General features: G+C 50.6%; 1 long non-coding RNA gene across 1 annotated transcript in view; it reads left to right on the forward strand.

Annotated features, from left to right (window-relative positions):
- The window catches only part of LOC146806263 (uncharacterized), a 41,578-nt gene extending 22,622 nt beyond the window's left edge, over positions 1 to 18,956 (forward strand). The window contains exons 3-4 of the long non-coding RNA XR_014967985.1: positions 3,282 to 3,428; positions 16,598 to 18,956. This is a non-coding gene — a long non-coding RNA (uncharacterized LOC146806263). The remainder of the gene's footprint in view (positions 1 to 3,281; positions 3,429 to 16,597) is intronic.
- The last annotated feature ends 1,779 nt before the right edge of the window (positions 18,957 to 20,735 follow it).

Genomic DNA, 20,735 nt, shown 5'->3' on the forward strand with positions numbered 1-20,735 from the left:
AAATGCAATTACACATACAGTAAACCCCTTGCATGCACCACAAACGGACACCAATCAGGTAGTATAGAAAAATAAGCTTTTATGTAGATTCAGCAGATTCAAATACAAGGCCCAGTAACGTTGAACTGATGGGGCCACAATTCTGAGGAATACGGTAAAGTTCTCTTTGTTACGGAAAGTTCTTTAGGCGGGCACAAGGTAACTGTGGGCCTCAGCGCACTTCGTGCTGAGGCGGCGGCCGGGAAGCACTCGGCAGATGACAGAGAAATCAGAACGTTGCGGACCCTGGATCCGATGCGAGCTCGCGGTCGAGTTCGTAAGTACAGTACCTTGTTTCTTGACGCAAAGGCGGGTGCGGGATTTCAGCGGCTCTTCGACAGAAGGGCGAGGCGGCGTCCGGGGCTCCCACACTTCACGATAGGGGTCTGATCTTCAGGCTCACAACAAGAGCGGGTGTTGCAGGTGGCGGGTGAACAAAGCGGGGCAGCCGGGCACGCAGATACGTCCGGGCCGTCCGAGGCTTGGAGATGCTCACAAACGCCGATTCCGGCGGGAGGGTGAAGGTGCACAGAGAGCCTCCAGCAAGCGAGGTGACAGGGGCAGCCCAGCACAGCGTAGGGGGAGCGGCTCCGATCGAGCGAGGCTCTTCCCAAGGCGGGGGCGGCTAAGCAGTCCTGGTCACGGCTCAGGGAGGGACTGGGCACGAGGGTCACAGCTCCGGCGAGGGAAAGGACACCACAGTCCAGCAGCAGGCGAGTGAAGATCAGGTAGAGCCCAATGGTCCTGGGGCTCAGTTCAGGGGGCAAGCTCAGTTCCAAGCCCTTGGAGATCGTTTTGGAAAAGCACAAGTCTTGAAAGTAAAGGTAAAGTAAAGTCTTCAGCAACAGGTTCTCTTCTCCCCTTTGGCAGCAAGGTCACCACTGCAGGCCAATCCCCCAGGATAGGGACAGTCTTCCTCCTACAGCTTTCCCGGTGCCTCCTCCTCAGGCAGAGATTCTTCTTGGTCAAAAGCGGATCTAGTTTCTTAGGAGCAGGGCTCCTACCTTTATACAGCAAATCTTTTGTCCTCCCAGGCCAGGGGGGCCCTTGCCTAGTTCAGTCCGGTTTCTGAGCACTTTGTTTACGCGATGCAGGCTTCTTTTTTCAGAGTGCAGGGCAGAGTCCTCAGACGCTCCACAGGGGGCGGAGCCGGCATTGAGGGGTCAGAGCACTGTCCTATTCAGAGCCTAGGAGCACTCCTCCCACCCATCTACCTGTCGATCGTCCTATTCACCACCAGGCTACCTAGCCCTGCCCATCTGGGTTCCCCCAGCCCTGTCACTCATACTAGCCAGACATCAGATACACATCACGCAGAGGCGGCTGAAATGTTTAGGCAAGCAAAGGCCAACTTTCTAAAAGCGGCATTTGCAAACCCGGAATATTAAAATAAACCTTGCGAAAAGATGTACCTTATTATTCCGAGTCCAGGCATACTAAACTCGATCTCCTACCATGTTCCCTGGGTCGGCTAGGATCATAGGGTGTAATAATCCAGGCCGCCCATACTGGCCTATGAGAACAGGGTAGCCTTACAGCAGTGAACAACAAAATGGCGGTCATTCACTACCAGGACATGCCACGCATCTAGGCTTGTCCTACCTCAGGCTCACAACGCACCCTGCCCGTGGGCCTACCAGAGGGGTGTCTAACATGCAGCTAAGGGAAGGTTTCAGGGACCGGCAAGTGTGGACACTTGCCAGTCAGCATGTCAGTACCAGACTGCACGCAGGTTCTGCGATGGCAGACCTTAGACGTATTTTACCGGCCGCTTCTGTGGGTGGCACAACCAGTGCTGCAAGCCCACCAGCGGTGTTTGCCTTTACATGCCTTGGCGCACTTTACTGGGGTCTGATAGTAAATCAAACAATCCAATCATGGAATCCAACCACCATATACCATTTACAAAGGGAGCACTCGCACCGCGACACTGGTTGGCAGTGGCACAGCGCGCTGAGCGGCCAACACCATTAAAACACATGAGGCACAGCGACAAAAAGAGGAAGGGAGACTCACGCCAAGGTGCCAGGTCTAACATGTATTTAGTCAGATTTTTCATTTTTTCTCCGCAATAGCCAGCATATTACTAGACGCCATTTTAGATTTTTTGAACTTATTCACCAGTTCTTTTCTTCACACATATTTCCTGTGATAATGGCTCGCTCTAATCACAGTACTATACAGCAAATGAATAATAAATGCATGTCGTTAGAGGTTACTAATCCTTTTAGTGTGTTACTGGACAATATGGATGAAACATCTAATGATTCTGTTGGCATAAAAGTCGCCTCTCCTAATATCTCTCGTTCAAGTACTAAACCTAACTCCAAAATTCCTTCCACATCTTGAAAGCGAGTGAAGACAAACCCTCCTTCTACCAATTCTGCCTCTTTCATCTCCATGGAACTATTACTTGAGGAAATACGTTCACTCAGACCGTATATGGCTGAAACAAATGTCCGTCTTCAAAGACTTGAGGACAACTGGTCTCACACCGAGCAAAAAGTTACGGATCTTGAAAGAAGAGTGACTTCAGTGCAGGTAGTCTCAGACCAGGTTCCAGGTATACACAAAGAAATACAACTCCTCAATCAACAGGTTGAGAATTTGAAAATCGCAACAGACGCAATAACCTACGTATTCATGGTCTTGCGAAAGGTCTCAAGGGATCTAATCCTATGTCCTTCTTTCAATCTTTCTTGCGAACACTCCTTGGTCTTCCAAGCTCTCCTCCATTGAATATTCAGCGAGCTCATCACTTGGGTCAACTTCCTCGCACATTCAACTCTTCAGCCTCTTTAACGAAACCCAGAGGAGTCATCTTGTACTTTCTAGAATACACAGATCTGATTAAAGTTATCTAGGTGGCCAAACAGAAAGGGAAACTTACTTGGAATGGCTCAAATCTCTTTTTTGCTGAGGACTACACCAAAGCCACTGCAGATTGTCGCAAACAGTTTTTAGATATGAGACCTGCTCTCCGTGCCCTGAATGCCCGTTATGGATTGTTTCATCCTTGCCTCTTCAAAGCGACTTATAATAATAAAACAACAAATTATGAAGATCCGGCGCATCTTCAATACTTTCTGAACAGCTGCAGAGATGACTCCATGGACACTCTCTGATTATAAGTGTTTTGACTTGACCCATAAATGTTTGCCATTATTTGTAATTATCCTCCTCCCTACTGTTTTTATTATGTTGTGAGATACCCTCCTAATGTTTTATTTTTTTTTTATCAGGTGCGGTTCTGTGATCCTTTGTTTTATGATTTTTTCATCTCATGCCCGGAGGCTTTCTCCCCTTGCTGCGTCCTCTTGGAGTCTTCCGTTCGGTGTACTACCTCCCTTATGTGGCTCCTCCACCCCCATTCTCATTGTCTTTTTGTGGTATGTCCTTCTGACATTTTTTTGCACCATCAAATGTTTGACTTGTTTTGTTTTCCTGTTCAGTGTCTCCTCTTTCCCTGTCCTATCCTCTTTCCCTCTTTTTTTCTATTCTTCCTTTTTCCTTTTTCTGCTTGTCTATATCTGATGAAAGTTTCTTCATTCCTTTCTCTTTTCCTTTCCTAATTCTGAATTTCTACTTCATTCTCAATCGTTCTACTTTCTTTCATTCTTTAAGTAATGAATTTAGTTTTCTTACTGTTCGCATAATAACTGTTCAAGTTAATTTTAATTGGTTACTTTTAGAGTTGTTACATGGAATGTTAAGGGAATAAACAATCCTATAAAGAGACAACTGGTATTAACCCATTTAGATAAATTAAACGCTGACATAGCATTAATTCAAGAGACGCATCTATCTGATGCTGAAGCATCTAAATTGAAACGAGGTTGGGTGGGTAATGTTCTTTCTTCCCAAGCTCTAGGTAAGAAAAATGGAGTCTCTATTTTATGCCATAAAAAGTATCAGGTATCAGTTACTCAGCAAGAATGTGATTTGGAAGGGCGTTGGATTATAGTCAAGCTTCTCTTAAACCTAAATTTCTTTAGTCCTTTTTAACATCTATGCACCAGTTACTGTTGAAAAATGTTTTTTGGACACAAGTATCTGAGAAGCTCCTTCTATTTGACGATGAATATATTATTTTTGGTGGTGATTGTAATCAAGTTTTTGACCCCATATTAGATAGACCCTCTTCTGTTAAATTTCCTAACACTAAGGTGCCAATTACGATCCTGTAAAAACCGGGTACGAACCGTCGGACGGAGCATATTCTCCGTCCGACGTGTACCCGGTCGCAACAATATACAAACATGGAAGTACGATTCGCACGGAAATACCATTTCCGTACGAATCGTACAAAACCCCGACCGACGAAAATAAACATACAAATGCGATCCGGGAAAGCGCCGACGTGAAGTCGGGACGCACGCAGCCTGCCATTCACGAACCAGGAATTACGATTCGCACCGACGTCATCCCGCACGGAGAATATTTTCCGGCTGCCAAAAACTGCCGGGAAATCAGGACGACGCGAACAAGGAGGACCTGTACGCGACGGACAGACATGGACCCGAACCTACGTGTCATCCCGGCCCTCATAGCAGTCGACCTCCTCTACAGGTTCCGACGCAGACGCCGCAGAAGGTCAGAACAACAAATGGAGGGGGGGAAAGGGGGGGGGGGGCAAGACCAGGGGCAGGCCACCAAACCACCACCAAAGTCACACAGCACACATGCCCTGGACATACCTGACCCCCATGCCCTGGTCACCACGAGGGGGTGGGGGCGTGTCCAGCAAAGCCAGCGTCCGCCACAACGGAAGTGCCTGACGACGCGAACCGGCAACACAACTATACAGGTACGTACCGTACCCACGCCTTAAGAGCGTTGGTACGAGTCGTACCACGCCCACACCTACGTCACCCCAACAATGGCGGGACGGCTCGTACCCACGTGGCAAAGGCCTGGGTACGGCCCGCACAAGCATTCCACAGCATGGGTACGGATATGTACGGACCGTACCCCCACCCGCGTATGCATGGAGCGTACCCCCCATGCCAACAGTGTAAGTACAACCCGTACCCCCACCCGCGTACGTATGGAGCGTACCCCCACCCCAACAGTGTATGTACGGACCGTACCCCCACCCCAACAGTGTAAGTATGACCCGTACCCTCACCCACGTACGTATGGAGCATACCCCCCACCCCAACCGTGTATGTACGGACCGTACCCCCACCCAAAGAGTGTAAGTACGACCCGTACCCTCACCCGCGTACGTATGGAGCGTACCCCCACCCAAACAGTGTAAGTACGACCCGTACCCCCACCCCAAGAGTGTAAGTACGACCCGTACCCTCACCCGCGAACGTATGGAGCGTACACCCACCCCAACAGTGTAAGTACGACCCGTACCCCCACCCCAAGAGTGTAAGTATGACCCGTACCCTCACCCACGTACGTATGGAGCGTACCCCGACCCCAACAGTGTAAGTACGACCCGTACCCCACCCTCGTACGTATGGAGCGTACTCCCACCCCAACAGTGTAAGTACGGCCCGTACCCCACCCGCGTACGTATGGAGCCTACTCCCACCCCAACAGTGAAAGTACGAACCGTACCCCCATGGAGCGAACCCACACACTTGTATGTTCTAAGCGTACATATTGTTAAATAGGAGGGGTGTGGGCCTATCACTCCCAGCAGTGCCCAGACATAAGAGGGGTGGGTGCAGAGTCCTCCCAGCAGTGCCCAGAGACAGGAGGGGTGGGTGCAGAGTCCTCCCAGCAGTGCCCACAGTCAGGAGGGGTGGGTGCCTAACACTCCCAGCAGTGCCCAGAGACAGGAGGGGTGTGTGCAGAGTCCTCCCAGCAGTGCCCAGAGTCAGGAGGGGTGGGTGCCTACCACTCCCAGCAGTGCCCAGAGTCAGGAGGGGTGGGTGCCTAACACTCCCAGCAGTGCCCAGAGTCAGGAGGGGTGGGTGCAGAGTCCTCCCAGCAGTGCCCAGAGTCAGGAGGGGTGGGTGCAGAGTCCTCCCAGCAGTGCCCAGACACAGGAGGGGTGTGTGCAGAGTCCTCCCAGCAGTGCCCAGAGTCAGGAGGGGTGGGTGCCTAACACTCCCAGCAGTGCCCAGAGTCAGGAGGGGTGGGTGCCTAACACTCCCAGCAGTGCCCAGAGTCAGGAGGGGTGGGTGCAGAGTCCTCCCAGCAGTGCCCAGATACAGGAGGGGTGGGTGCCTAACACACACAGCAGTGCCCAGACGCAGGAGGGGTGGGTGCCTAACACTCCCAGCAGTGCCCAGACGCAGGAGGGGTGGGTGCAGAGACCTCCCAGCAGTGCCCAGAGACAGGAGGGGTGGGTGCAGAGTCCTCCCAGCAGTGCCCAGACACAGGAGGGGTGTGTGCCTAACACTCCCAGCAGTGCCCAGAGTCAGGAGGGGTGGGTGCCTAACACTCCAAGCAGTGCCCAGACGCAGGAGGGGTGGGTGAAGAGACCTCCCAGCAGTGCCCAGAGACAGGAGGGGTGGGTGCAGAGTCCTCCCAGCAGTGCCCAGAGTCAGGAGGGGTGGGTGCCTAACACTCCCAGCAGTGCCCAGAGACAGGAGGGGTGTGTGCAGAGTCCTCCCAGCAGTGCCCAGAGTCAGGAGGGGTGGGTGCCTAACACTCCCAGCAGTGCCCAGAGTCAGGAGGGGGGGGTGCAGAGTCCTCCCAGCAGTGCCCAGACACAGGAGGGGTGGGTGCCTAACACACACAGCAGTGCCCAGACGCAGGAGGGGTGGGTGCAGAGACCTCCCAGCAGTGCCCAGAGACAGGAGGGGTGGGTGCAGAGTCCTCCCAGCAGTGCCCAGAGTCAGGAGGGGTGGGTGCCTAACACACACAGCAGTGCCCAGACGCAGGAGGGGTGGGTGCAGAGTCCTCCCAGCAGTGCCCAGAGTCAGGAGGGGTGGGTGCCTAACACTCCCAGCAGTTCCCAGACACAGGAGGGGTGGGTGCCTAACACACACAGCAGTGCCCAGATGCAGGAGGGGTGGGTGCAGAGACCTCCCAGCAGTGCCCAGAGACAGGAGGGGTGGGTGCAGAGTCCTCCCAGCAGTGCCCAGACACAGGAGGGGTGTGTGCCTAACACACACAGCAGTGCCCAGACGCAGGAGAGGTGGGTGCAGAGTCCTCCCAGCAGTGCCCAGAGTCAGGAGGGGTGGGTGCCTAACACTCCCAGCAGTGCCCAGACACAGGAGGGGTGGGTTCCTAACACACACAGCAGTGCCCAGACGCAGGAGGGGTGGGTGCAGAGACCTCCCAGCAGTGCCCAGAGACAGGAGGGGTGGGTGCAGAGTCCTCCCAGCAGTGTCCAGACACAGGCGGGGTGTGTGCCTAACACACACAGCAGTGCCCAGACGCAGGAGGGGTGGGTGCAGAGACCTCCCAGCGGTGCCCAGAGTCAGGAGGGGTGGGTGCCTAACACTCCCAGCAGTGCCCAGACACAGGAGGGGTGGGTGCCTAACACACACAGCAGTGCCCAGACGCAGGAGGGGTGGGTGCAGAGACCTCCCAGCAGTGCCCAGAGACAGGAGGGGTGGGTGCAGAGTCCTCCCAGCAGTGCCCAGACACAGGAGGGGTGTGTGCCTAACACACACAGCAGTGCCCAGACGCAGGAGGGGTGGGTGCAGAGACCTCCCAGCAGTGCCCAGAGTCAGGAGGGTTGGGTGCCTAACACTCCCAGCAGTGCCCAGAGTCAGGAGGGGTGGGTGCCTAACACTCCCAGCAGTGCCCAGAGTCAGGAGGGGTGGGTGCAGAGTCCTCCCAGCAGTGCCCAGAGTCAGGAGGGGTGGGTGCCTAACACTCCCAGCAGTGCCCAGAGTCAGGAGGGGTGGGTGCCTAACACTCCCAGCAGTGCCCAGACGCAGGAGGGGTGGGTGCAGAGACCTCCCAGCAGTGCCCAGAGACAGGAGGGGGGGTGCAGAGTCCTCCCAGCAGTGCCCAGACACAGGAGGGGTGTGTGCCTAACACTCCCAGCAGTGCCCAGAGTCAGGAGGGGTGGGTGCCTAACACTCCCAGCAGTGCCCAGACGCAGGAGGGGTGTGTGCCTAACACTCCCAGCAGTGCCCAGAGTCAGGAGGGGTGGGTGCCTAACACTCCCAGCAGTGCCCAGAGTCAGGAGGGGTGGGTGCCTAACACTCCCAGCAGTGCCCAGAGTCAGGAGGGGTGGGTGCCTAACACTCCCAGCAGTGCCCAGACGCAGGAGGGGTGGGTGCAGAGACCTCCCAGCAGTGCCCAGAGTCAGGAGGGGTGGGTGCAGATTCCTCCCAGCAGTGCCCAGAGTCAGGAGGGGTGGGTGCCTAACACTCCCAGCAGTGCCCAGAGTCAGGAGGGGTGGGTGCCTAACACTCCCAGCAGTGCCCAGACGCAGGAGGGGTGTGTGCAGAGTCCTCCCAGCAGTGCCCAGAGTCAGGAGGGGTGGGTGCCTAACACTCCCAGCAGTGCCCAGAGTCAGGAGGGGTGGGTGCCTAACACTCCCAGCAGTGCCCAGACACAGGAGGGGTGGGTGCCTAACACACACAGCAGTGCCCAGACGCAGGAGGGGTGGGTGCAGAGACCTCCCAGCAGTGCCCAGAGACAGGAGGGGTGGGTGCAGATTCCTCCCAGCAGTGCCCAGAGTCAGGAGGGGTGGGTGCCTAACACTCCCAGCAGTACCCAGAGTCAGGAGGGGTGGGTGCCTAACACTCCCAGCAGTGCCCAGACGCAGGAGGGGTGTGTGCAGAGTCCTCCCAGCAGTGCCCAGAGTCAGGAGGGGTGGGTGCCTAACACTCCCAGCAGTGCCCAGACACAGGAGGGGTGGGTGCAGAGTCCTCCCAGCAGTGCCCAGAGACAGAAAAAGGCTGGAGTACCCACAGATCCAATTGACACAATTGTCAGTCAGGTGCACAAAGACCCTGCAGTACATGTAACACATGTGTGCGATGCTGTGAGTACACACATGCATACAGCCAAAAAGGGAACATGTCCACATGAAGTCATGTCGAGGGACTTGTTCTGCTCGATTTTCCCGGCCCTTTTGTGTTGTAGGGTGATTACTGTGACTTCAGTCTCTTACCATCCAAGTCTAAGGGTTAGAGTAGTGAATGGAGCCTATCTGCTGGGCACTTTAACATGATCCTGTGCTCTTCCCGTAGATCAGGGCTTGCACACATAACCTAGGGGATAGATTTGTTAGTATTAGGGATAACCTGCCCTGTAGTGAGGGTATTTCCTGGAGCCGTGCTGAATTCAGGCCTGGTAGGCCTCAAACGGGAGAGACTCCATCTTTCTTTCTGCTCCAGCAGCTTGGGAAGCTTCTAGGTCAAAGGGGATGTTTTAGTTATGAGGTGTTATTCGCTTGGAGAGAACCGGTTCAGGCCGGCCCTTATCGAAGGATTGTATTTTTCTTCATGCCGAAGACACTACATCAGGCCGGCCGGCTGGGAAAGTGTCCTTGGTACGGGGAGGTACAAGAATTTGGTGGGCGGCAGGTTACGGGCCGGAATTTTCCATGAGGAAATGCACCTCTATATTAGTGAAAGTCCGAGGCAGTTGCTGGGCACTTGTTTTCAGTCCGTAGGCGGCGTCTGGCCGTTAGCAGTGGAGCTACTACTTATTCCAGGGAAGACAAAACGCCATCTTGAAGGCGGAGAAGAAACCGAGAGACAGATACTCTCCTAGTAGAATAGCCGAAGAGGAGAGAGTAGCCGATGAGGAAGAGGTCCCAGTGGCTCGGAGAAGGGTGAAGGGAACAGATCCGTGCGCGGAGGTGTGACTCCCAGACGAGCCGAGGCATAGACGAGAAGGGAACCTAGATGACCACGGAGTGCAGGCTACACATTATTAAGGTGATGTCGACCCTTTCTTATTAGATTGTACAACTTAATCTTTCGCTTTTCTTTACAGGTTGTAAGTTATATTGTAATGTTGTAATGTTATGTGATTGCGTAATAAAATACCCCAGTTTGTAGTGAACCAACATGTACTGCGTGTTCTTGTATGAGAGGGTAGCCTATTCCTCTAGTCAGCTGCGGCTATATGAACAGATGTCAACCCTGATCAGGTAAGTGGTAACTGAATAAGGGAGAAGAGGAGCCCCTCAAACCAGGGAACAGGTTGTGCTCAAACTAGCAATCTTTGTGTGATCTGATGAATAATGATACCCCAATTCGTAGTGGACTAATGTGTGCTGCGTGTTCTCGTATAAGAGGGTAGCCTGTTCCTCTAGTCAGCTGCGGCTATATGAACAGATGTTAATCCTGATCGGATGAGTGGTAACTGAATAAGGGAGAAGGGGAGCCCCTCGAACCAGAGAACAGGCAGTGCTCGAACTAGCAGTCTTGGTGTGATGATGTTATGGTAATCATAGGATGAACTTGTGCTGATACTGCCGTCTGGGTAGAGAGTCCTGGGTCCGTATGGGACCGCGAGGCCGCCACTTGTGATACTGCCGTCTGGGTAGAGAGTCCTGGGTTCGTATGGGACCGCGAGGCCGCCGCTTGTGATACTGCCGTCTGGGTAGAGAGTCCTGGGTTCGTATGGGACCGCGAGGCCGCCACTTGTGATACTGCCGTCTGGGTAGAGAGTCATGGGTTCGTATGGGACCGCGAGGCCGCCGCTTGTGATACTGCCGTCTGGGTAGAGAGTCCTGGGTTCGTATGGGACCGCGAGGCCGCCGCTTGTGATACTGCCGTCTAGGTAGAGAGTCCTGGGTTCGTATGGGACCGCGAGGCCGCCGCTTATGATACTGCCGTCTGGGTAGAGAGTCCTGGGTTCGTATGGGACCGCGAGGCCGCCGATTGTAAGAGGTCTTGGTATGTGTATTAGGAATTCCCTGTCCTTAGGCGGTAGATATATGTAGTTACCTGTTGTAGATAGGTCCTAGGGACGAAGAAACGTTCTGGCTGGGTTAGTGAGGCTCTGATGAGCGAATTCCACCTGATCCAAAAACCCAAGCAGAACATTTGGCGTCACGAACCGTTTACGAAACCTGTGTGCGTTGTTGTTGTGTCGTGTTTGCTTTCGGCGCGTGCGTGGTTTTGTTTGTATGTTATTTGTGGTATAATTGTACGTATAGTTTTTTTTCTCTCTCTCTTCTTTCTTTTCTTTTTCTTCTTTTTCTTCTTTCTTTTCCGAGATGTTTTCTAGAAAGTCGAAATCTACTTTTCAGTTGCCCGTTGAGATTCCCGGTTGGGGTTCAACGCCTTATGAAGCCTTAGCCCGCGAGTGGGCTGATTCCACTGGTTTGAGTGAGAATTGGAATTCTTTTTTGGAGCTGGCGGAGCCGGCTAATGTGATTACTTGTTTACAGAAGGCACCCGTATCTAAGGGTGATGAGCTTCCCGTTTTGGGGCGCAGAGGTTGGATTGTTCTGTCTGCGTACAGGATTCTGCATGAGAGGTTGTTGAACTTACAGAAAGTGCATAAGGACGTGGAAGCGAACTTTGTTGAGATTCAGAATGCTCATACTTTGTTGCGGTGTCAGAATAAGTTGCTTGCTGACAAACTTGAGACGTACCAAACTATTGCCGAGAGGGCGGCTGTGCGAATTGCTCGTTATAAATACAAGAACCGGCGTGGTCGGGTTTCGACGCGAAAGGTGCGTCTGGTCGTGGCGAAAGCTGGACTAGACTGGAATCCTGATGAATGGGATGGTAATATCTGGAACTCGAGTGACTCTTGTTCCTCGGGTGAGGAGTCTGCCAAGCGCGTGTCCTCTCGCTCCGGCCGTGATTGTGAGTCTGCTTCTCGCACCTCTGATGGTGCACCCCGTGATTGCGCTCGTCCCTCCAGTGGGGTCGCTGCTTCTTCCACTGATTGTTCCCCTGCGTGTACTGCTCGAGCTCCTTGTGATGCTCGTCCTGCGGTCTCGGCACATCCAGTTTTTCGACGGAAATTGCAGCAGTCTCCCGCTGCTCCGAATGGTGTTTCTTTGGATTCTTTGGAGGATTTTACTCAACAAGAAATTAGTGATATTTTGCAGCGCTTTCGCCAGCGAGCTGGTGAGACCTTACTCACATGGATGGTTCGCCTTTATGAACTGGGCGCTGCTGGCATTATGTTGGATGCTGGCGATTGTTTGAAGTTTTGTTCCTTGAGTTCGGATTCTACTATACAGGATCATTTTCGTAACTTTAATGGTGGTGGTCAAATTTCTTTGCTTCAATTGGTGACTGAGGGTTGTAATCTAAAATGTCCTACTGAGTCTGACTGGCCTGTGAATGATAAACCGTGGTATACTTTGCGCGATGCTGCACAACGCCTCAAAGAGGAGGTGATGAAAACGGCAATTTTTCTAAATACTTCTGACAGGTTGCTTGATGGTTTCTTGACGTCTTCTGTGCGGAATCGTATTATTCGTTCTTCCCCTGTTGCTTATAAGCAGGTCATGATGACTTTATTGATTAACCAGACTGGTAACATGTTATCTGTGGTGCTGGAATCGGTACGCCAACTCGGTGAGTTGGGTGAGTGGTTTAAACCTGAACGACAGTCCCGGCCTGACACTCGTACTCCTGGTGACAATAAACTTTCTAGACGTGATATGTTTGCTGCTCTTGTGGCTGATGGTGTGCGGAAGGAGGATATTGATGGAGAGACTACTGCTCGTTTGTGGGAAATGTTTCGCAAACGTGGCTTGGATCGTAAGGAGGGTGCCCGGCGTGTCCGGACGACTGAGTATGATCGTGGTTTTTCTGACGGTAGCGGTGATGACGACCGCCGTGGGCGCTCTGTTCGTCGTGATGATCGACGTCCTGTACGTGATTTGTCCCCCCGTCGTGACGGAGACAGAGAGAGAGAGGGGGAAAAAGAAAGGGGGAGAGATGATTATGTTAATAGCAGACGTAGAGATGATAGGGATCAATCCCCTGAGTTGAGAAGGAGAGAGGATCGGCACAGATTGGCTGATCGACACCCGCAGCACAGTACAGAGGACAGGAATCCATTTCGTAATGGAGATGGATATGAACAGGAGGTATCGATACCTAAGAAACGTGAGAGTCTCTATCCTGATTTATCCTGGTACACAGAATGCAGTAAAAATGACTAGGAGATAGGTAAAGCTCCAGTACACAGATGGGCTCACAGAGATAATAGACCCTATGTAGATATTGATATTTATTGGAGACATCGTAATATCCAAAGGGCCCGAGCATTGGTAGATACAGGAGCGGAGGCCACTCTTATTCATGGAAAATCAAAGAAATTTAAAGGTCAGTCTTTTACAATTACCGGATTAGGAGGAAAGGAAACTCCGGCAGTTCAAACGTTACTTGAAATGAGAATAGGTAGAACTCCTAGAAAAGAATACTCTGTATTAGTGGTGCCACTCTTAGAATTCATAATTGGAATTGATATTTTGAAAGGAATGACTTTGCACTTAGGTGACGGATGTTACCAATTTGGAACAAAAAATTATATATCGTCCAGGCCTGTACGGGTTGGTCGTTTAAGAATGCCCCCCATAACATTCCCCAGGCGACAAAAGTGGTTTGTCAGAAGCAGTATCGTATTCCAGGTGGTCATGAAGAGATTAGTACCACTATTCAGGAGTTGGTGGATGTAGGAGTTATAACCCCAATTACTTCTGCTTGGAATAATCCTGTTTGGCCTGTACGTAAGAGTGATAATTCTTGGCGTATGACTGTTGATTATCGAGAATTAAATAAACACACACCCTCTTTGACTGTTGCAGTACCGGATGTCATTACACTAATTGAAAGAATTCAAAAACATCCAGGTACATGGTATGCGTCCATTGATATTGCTAATGCTTTCTTTTCGATTCCGATTGCCCCTGAGTGTCAGGAACAATTCAGTTTTACATGGAATGGGCGTCAGATGACGTTTAGAAGTCTTCCCCAGGGCTATGTACATAGTCCTACGATCTGTCACCGGCTGGTGGCAGAGCATTTGGCTGAGGTACCGGTTCATCCACAAATTCAGATATGTCACTATATTGATGACATTTTGATCCAAGGCGAGACACAAGAGGAAGTTCAGACACAATTGGACAGAGTCATTGAGTGCCTGCGTGAGAAAGGTTGGGAAATTAACCCGGATAAATTACAAGGTCCGTCCCAGGCTGTGAAATTTTTGGGTATTAATTGGCATGAGGGGCACCGGGAAGTGATCCCTCAGGTTAAACAGAAGATCCTTGACTTTGCAGTTCCGAGGAGTAGGAAAGAGGCCCAAAGCTTCATTGGTTTGTTTGGTTTTTGGCGACAGCATATTCCTCATTTGAGTCAAATATTGGCCCCTTTGTACCGTGTCACTCGTAAAAAGAATGCATTTGAATGGGATAAACCACAGCAAGATGCGTTCAGTCTGGCAAAAGAAGCGATTCAGCATGCTCTGGATTTATGGCCTGTACGTGATGGTGATGTGGATTTGAATGTGTCGGTACAAGGTCTTTATGCGAATTGGAGTTTGTGGCAGAAACAAGGCAAGAGTAGAGTACCGTTAGGTTTCTGGACCAAAAAGTTACCTGATGCTGGTGAGCGTTATACACCTTTTGAGAAACAGTTACTTGCATGTTATTGGGCTCTGGTGGATACCGAGCAATTGACTTTGGGACATGATATAGTTTTGCGACCTGAAATTCCTATCATGCAGTGGGTTATGAGTTCGCCGAAAACTCACCGAATTGGACATGCTCAAGAGGCGAGTGTGATTAAATGGAAGTGGTATATACAAGACAGGGCGCGTGTGGGACAAAAAGGAGTTGCATCTTTGCATGAGCAGGTGGCGCGAGCGCCATCGACTGAGACTGAGAATGAATGTTCCGTACCTTTAGTACAGGAGTCTCCTGTTAAGTGGGGCAGACCTTTTGATGATTTGTCCGCTGAGGACAGAAATCATGTCTGGTTTACGGATGGTTCAGCAAGGTTCATAGGGACGAAGCGGCATTGGAAGGCGGTGTCCTACAATCCGATCACACAAAAATTGCTGAGCACAACTGGTGAGGGTAAGAGCAGCCAATTTGCTGAACTCTATGCTGTCTATCAAGCTTTGAAACAAGAGTTACCTGGTACATGTCATATTTTCACCGACTCCTGGTCTACTTCCAATGGACTGGCAGTTTGGTTGCCGACTTGGCATTCCCATGGTTGGGAATTACATTCCAAAGAACTGTGGGGAAAAGAATTATGGCAGGAGATTTGGGAAATGCTCCCACAGAGTACTGTTACAATCTTCCATGTGGATGCTCATACCCCGATAGACTCTCTTGACAAATTTTTTCATAACATTGCAGATGAGAAATCCAAAATTGCTGAGGCAGTGGTGGACAGGCAAGATTCTGATATTGCGGGATTGGCGAAATGGGCCCACCAGAAAGCAGGACACTTTGGAAAGAAAGCCACTAGCAGGTGGGCTGCTGATCGAGGAATTTATATTCCCCTAGACTTAATTAAAAATGTCATTCTACATTGTCCCATTTGTCAACATATCAGGCAGCGTAAAGTGCCCCAAATTGTTAAAGGTCATTTGCATCGCAGGAAATTGCCCGCTCAAATTTGGCAGATTGATTACATCGGCCCACTTCCTATGAGTAGGAATTGTCAATATGTTTGCACTATTGTTGACACATACAATGGCCTATTGGTGGCCCTTCCCTGTAAGCAAGCTACCCAATTGAATACCATTAAAGCATTGGAATTGATTATGATGTATTATGGTGTGCCATTCCAAATTCAATCTGATAATGCATCCCATTTTCGTGGAAGATTGGTACAGGAATTCTGTGTGGAAAATAATATTGAATGGATTTTTCATGTCCCATACTATCCACAGGCCTCGGGTCTTGTGGAGAGATTGAATGGTCTGCTGAAGGGGAAGCTACGTAAATTAACAGATGACAATTATAAGAATTGGCGAGACTTTTTGTCCCAAGCGCTATTGATACTGAATAATCGTCCTTTTCTAAATGCTGAATCTCCACTTATGCGTTTGTTCCCTCCGAATGTTAATGCTCAGCCAAATGAAATCAGAGAGACTGTGATGTACTGGGAAATTACTCCCGGAGCTTTGGCTCCATGTAGAGCGACCCCAGGGTCGGCAGGTTTAGACTTGCATGCCATGGATGACACCGTTTTAAAAAGTAAAGATCGGGTCATCATTGCTACAGGTGTTGGTGTTCATATACCAACTGGGAATTTCGGATTAATCGCCCCTAGATCGGGGCTGGCTGTGAAAGGCGTTCAGGTGCTTGGAGGAATAATTGACAGTGATTATCAGGGAGAGATTAAGGTGCTCCTGCTAAATAGCAGTGAGGTTGACTTACTATTACATCAAACTGACCGAGTGGCTCAATTGTTAATAATGCCTGTTTTCAGTGGGGAGATTATAAAAGGCACTGCCCCAACGTTGCTAACTGTACGAGGCCAGAAAGGCTTTGGCTCCACGGATAATCCTGGGGCCAGAGTTTGGGTGCAGTCGCCTAAGAATCCCCCTGAACAAGCAGAGGTCATTGCGACCGGTCATGATAATACCATTTTAGTTATGAGACCAGGGAAAGATAGCTGGGAAGCAGTCCCGGCTGACAAATGTTACTTACGAGAATGAATAATGCCTGTATTTGATTTTCTTTCAGATCATTCTTTGGACTGTTGCTGCAGGATGTGTCGGAAGTGGACTGCCTTCGGGCTGGTACGACGAGAGAGGAGGGATCCCATCAACCCGGGCTGAGCCAAGAATCCGAGTGTCGCGTTCATTCACTGCGTGGGATTCGTCGTCGAACTTTTGGACTGCACTAGCGAAGCGGGTGACTAGCGCCCCTCATTTCTGCTTGACACCGATGAGATCAGTGAATGATATTTTAGCAACTTGTCTGGTTGCTGTCCCTGCGTCATTGGAGACTTTAACTCGTGTTTTTAATATATCCAGGGCTCGCCCCAATGTTCTTCTGGGAGACTTTGCCACCCATGAATATTGCCCCTCATGTACTGAACTTTCAGATCCGATACCTCCCATCCAGTCTCAAATAACTACCTATAATATCACACAAGGTGACCTATGTTTTTTCCTTACGTGTAATCCTAGTGCGATCTCTGAATGTGTGCGCCTCAAACTAAAAGGTGCCACGTCATTTACTGCTCATGAACGAACTTTGTGCCTTCAAAGGACACCGAAAACATGTACTCCTGTTCTAAATAATATGACTTGCAAGAGCTTGGTAGTTGCCCCCAGTCAATATCACACGATGTTACTACCTGCCGGATGGCTTTTCTCATGTGGTAATACTTCCTGGCCATATGTCCCCGCGAATATCTCTGGAGGCCCTTGTGCTATTACTAGACTGAGTTTACTCATGTTCGCTTCACATCCAAATGCCAACGCTCGTGTGATTCGAGATACAGTGCAGTTGCATGAGGATTGTGACTCATCTTTACATTTATATTCCAAGTCTGAATACCTTAGCCTGGCTATTTCAATTATTGGTGTTCCTGCTTTGGCAGTTTATAATGCCAAATCTATTGGGAAAATGGCTTGCTGGATGGTGAAATCCATTAATCATACGTCTACAGTCCTGTCTGACATGCTATTAGACGCCCAGGGCGAACGCAGGGCTATCCTGCAAAACAGAGCGGCCATTGATTATCTTTTGCTTAAACATGGACATGATTGTTCTGATTTCGAGGGTCTTTGTTGTTTTAACTTGTCTGATCATACACAATCCATTCGAACCCACATCAATAAGTTACATGACTTGACAGAAGAAGTTAGAAAACACAATGACCAGGGCTGGTTTGACTGGATCTTTAATTGGTTACCCGATGTCCATATGTTACGTCAAGTATTAGGAGGTATTCTGATTGCTATCGCCATTTTAATATCTATCTGTTGCTTTATTCAGTGTGTTCCTTCACTACTTCAATTTTGCACACCTGGTACTAGACATAGATCAGTTAGTTTTGTTTCATATTATTCTTCCACAGATGTTAGTTCCGTTTAATGGATGTATAATAGACTAAAGTCAAGGGTGAAATGTTCTGCTCGATTTTCCCGGCCCTTTTGTGTTGTAGGGTGATTACTGTGACTTCAGTCTCTTACCATCCAAGTCTAAGGGTTAGAGTAGTGAATGGAGCCTATCTGCTGGGCACTTTAACATGATCCTGTGCTCTTCCCGTAGATCAGGGCTTGCACACATAACCTAGGGGATAGATTTGTTAGTATTAGGGATAACCTGCCCTGTAGTGAGGGTATTTCCTGGAGCCGTGCTGAATTCAGGCCTGGTAGGCCTCAAACGGGAGAGACTCCATCTTTCTTTCTGCTCCAGCAGCTTGGGAAGCTTCTAGGTCAAAGGAGATGTTTTAGTTATGAGGTGTTATTCGCTTGGAGAGAACCGGTTCAGGCCGGCCCTTATCGAAGGATTGTATTTTTCTTCATGCCGAAGACACTACATCAGGCCGGCCAGCTGGGAAAGTGTCCTTGGTACGGGGAGGTACAAGAATTTGGTGGGCGGCAGGTTACGGGCCGGAATTTTCCATGAGGAAATGCACCTCTATATTAGTGAAAGTCCGAGGCAGTTGCTGGGCACTTGTTTTCAGTCCGTAGGCGGCGTCTGGCCGTTAGCAGTGGAGCTACTACTTATTCCAGGGAAGACAAAACGCCATCTTGAAGGCGGAGAAGAAACCGAGAGACAGATACTCTCCTAGTAGAATAGCCGGAGAGGAGAGAGTAGCCGATGAGGAAGAGGTCCCAGTGGCTCGGAGAAGGGTGAAGGGAACAGATCCGTGCGCGGAGGTGTGACTCCCAGACGAGCCGAGGCATAGACGAGAAGGGAACCTAGATGACCACGGAGTGCAGGCTACACATTATTAAGGTGATGTCGACCCTTTCTTATTAGATTGTACAACTTAATCTTTCGCTTTTCTTTACAGGTTGTGAGTTATATTGTAATGTTGTAATGTTATGTGATTGCGTAATAAAATACCCCAGTTTGTAGTGAACCAACATGTACTGCGTGTTCTTGTATGAGAGGGTAGCCTATTCCTCTAGTCAGCTGCGGCTATATGAACAGATGTCAACCCTGATCAGGTAAGTGGTAACTGAATAAGGGAGAAGAGGAGCCCCTCAAACCAGGGAACAGGTTGTGCTCAAACTAGCAATCTTTGTGTGATCTGATGAATAATGATACCCCAATTCGTAGTGGACTAATGTGTGCTGCGTGTTCTCGTATAAGAGGGTAGCCTGTTCCTCTAGTCAGCTGCGGCTATATGAACAGATGTTAATCCTGATCGGATGAGTGGTAACTGAATAAGGGAGAAGGGGAGCCCCTCGAACCAGAGAACAGGCAGTGCTCGAACTAGCAGTCTTGGTGTGATGATGTTATGGTAATCATAGGATGAACTTGTGCTGATACTGCCGTCTGGGTAGAGAGTCCTGGGTCCGTATGGGACCGCGAGGCCGCCACTTGTGATACTGCCGTCTGGGTAGAGAGTCCTGGGTTCGTATGGGACCGCGAGGCCGCCGCTTGTGATACTGCCGTCTGGGTAGAGAGTCCTGGGTTCGTATGGGACCGCGAGGCCGCCACTTGTGATACTGCCGTCTGGGTAGAGAGTCCTGGGTTCGTATGGGACCGCGAGGCCGCCGCTTGTGATACTGCCGTCTGGGTAGAGAGTCCTGGGTTCGTATGGGACCGCGAGGCCGCCGCTTGTGATACTGCCGTCTGGGTAGAGAGTCCTGGGTTCGTATGGGACCGCGAGGCCGCCGCTTATGATACTGCCGTCTGGGTAGAGAGTCCTGGGTTCGTATGGGACCGCGAGGCCGCCGATTGTAAGAGGTCTTGGTATGTGTATTAGGAATTCCCTGTCCTTAGGCGGTAGATATATGTAGTTACCTGTTGTAGATAGGTCCTAGGGACGAAGAAACGTTCTGGCTGGGTTAGTGAGGCTCTGATGAGCGAATTCCACCTGATCCAAAAACCCAAGCAGAACAGGACTACAGACACAAGTACAGTGATCACCAAGGATGCCACGAATGATGCAGGTGGAGACATCGCCCTGCATGCATGGCCAAAGTTGAAAGGGTCCGTCACACACCCAGCCAATGTAGACACAGCTCTGCGCTAAATATTGGGAACACCCTGCAGGGAAGATATCAGGGTACACAGAGGAAGGAATACACCTTGGGACAATGTCACCATGCAGCAACTGCTTACATGAACAAAGAAAGTTAGCTAACACCTTGTGATGGCACACAGATACCAGGGTCCCCCCAATGAGCATCACACTACTACATTTCCCACACACCCAACGCATGAACACCACCCAAAACCATGTAGCAGCCCCACCAACATCAATACCATCAAAGCAGGAGTGTTCCAAGGGAAAATAATGATTAGCTTTATTCAGCAGGATGAAAAAAACTAGTATGTAGGAATGTCAATATTTACAAAGCCCATAGGGCAGTCCAGAAGTCACAGCTGGATGGGGGACACAGTGGGATGCGTGTCCCCTAGCTTGCCTGCACAGTTACATTCCGTCGTCTTCCACAGGGGTGAGGCCATCATGTGGGGGGGAAAGACCAGGCACCGCAGGGACAACAGGGCGAAGGGTAGGCAACGTGGGTGCAGGGATGGAGGACTCCACCACAGGGGGTGGGGCAGGGCCAAAGGCGGAGGACAGGATCTCGCTGCACACCTTAGCAAGGTCCGCAAGGGAATCCCCTGCACCCAAAGGAACCACAGACCCCAAGGAGGGGGGGGGGTCAGAGGGATGGGTCGCAGC

This window comes from Triturus cristatus, chromosome 8 (genome assembly GCF_964204655.1).
Source record: "Triturus cristatus chromosome 8, aTriCri1.1, whole genome shotgun sequence".
Lineage (NCBI taxonomy): Eukaryota > Metazoa > Chordata > Amphibia > Caudata > Salamandridae > Triturus > Triturus cristatus.